Source organism: Gigantopelta aegis, chromosome 9 (genome assembly GCF_016097555.1).
Source record: "Gigantopelta aegis isolate Gae_Host chromosome 9, Gae_host_genome, whole genome shotgun sequence".
NCBI lineage: Eukaryota > Metazoa > Mollusca > Gastropoda > Neomphalida > Peltospiridae > Gigantopelta > Gigantopelta aegis.
In genome coordinates this window covers 34,213,608-34,214,906 of record NC_054707.1, presented here as the reverse complement: position 1 = coordinate 34,214,906, position 1,299 = coordinate 34,213,608, and the positions used below count along the sequence as shown (strand labels likewise).

Here is a 1,299-nt window from a genome sequence, read left to right as displayed (position 1 = left end):
TTCGCCTATTGCATAAAATTGATAAATAGTCTCGCCCGATATTTTTAGAATTTGTATGCTCCTCAATAACGCTATAAAAGGCGAAGTATAATTTGTCGATATTTAAATTGTTATTTATAGATGAAATGTCACCTGGACATGGGAGTCCACGCAATGCTGTTAGATATACTGGTAGACCAATAGAGCTAATTTTAATCAGATTGTAAATAAATATAACGGTAAATATAACATCAATAATGCAATAGTAGCATTCCAAAGTTTCAAAAGTAATTTATGTGCCCGGCTAGCTCAGTCGGTAGAGCACGAGACTCTTAATCTCGGGGTCGTGGGTTCGAGCCCCGCGTTGGCCTCATTTGTTTTTTATTATTATGGTAAATGTAAGCACATATGCACGTCATACTTGAACACGTAATAACAAAACGCCCAGTCAAAAACAAAAACAAAAAACACGCAAAAAAAACCACACCTCCCGACCAATAAAACCAAAGAATAAAACAAAGGAATCATACAAAGAAATAAGTATAGGCCTACATGACTCAGACCTTGTAGCGTAAGCTTGAGAGAAACATACTACAGGTAATAATGTGACGTCACATCATTGTTTGTACGTCATTGTCGACAACGTCATAATGACATTGATGATGCAATACGTAGCGTATTCAATAAAATGACACAACTGAAGGTCTGCGGCATCAGGCCCCGTGGTTATAATCCTTAAAGTCTAAACTTTAATAAAGTCCAGACTTTAACGTCATGGAAACGCCATTCAAATACCATTATGTTAAAGTCTAGATTTTAAGTTTTATAATCACGGGCCCTGATGAAACAAATGGAAACATATTATATTCTAGTCACAGTAGCTGGCGACCATTTGGTTGTCGTATATTCCGCATTTATTACATACAGTCCTCTCTATATTATATAAACAAGGGAAGGCTAGAGGACATTCAAGCTAATATTATGTTATATTACATGGTTACTGTCTTAAGAGCCTAGCTGCATTCGCCATTCTAACCTTCGCAGGATAAAGCCGATATCTTAAGACAGTAACCAGTTATTTCTTTTATTCTGCAAACCTACAGGGATATTTGAAAAATCATTATTTATTCCAGTTTTGTGTACACAAATCGAGTATTATCAACCTAGCAAGGCTTTTTCCGTATGACGTCATACAAGATACATGGCGTCATTATTTGTAAGACGCTAGCTACATTAGTAGTTAGGGCCCCACTATAGGGTATATCAATTTCACTATTGCATCATCCAAGATGGCCGCCAAACTGCGCCGTAGGGGATGAC

At 37.0% G+C, this 1,299-nt stretch overlaps 1 non-coding gene across 1 annotated transcript; it reads left to right on the top strand.

Annotated features, from left to right (window-relative positions):
* The first annotated feature begins 277 nt into the window (after positions 1-277).
* Positions 278-350, top strand: Trnak-cuu. Its single transcript has one exon. It is a non-coding gene; the product is annotated as a tRNA-Lys (tRNA).
* The last annotated feature ends 949 nt before the right edge of the window (positions 351-1,299 follow it).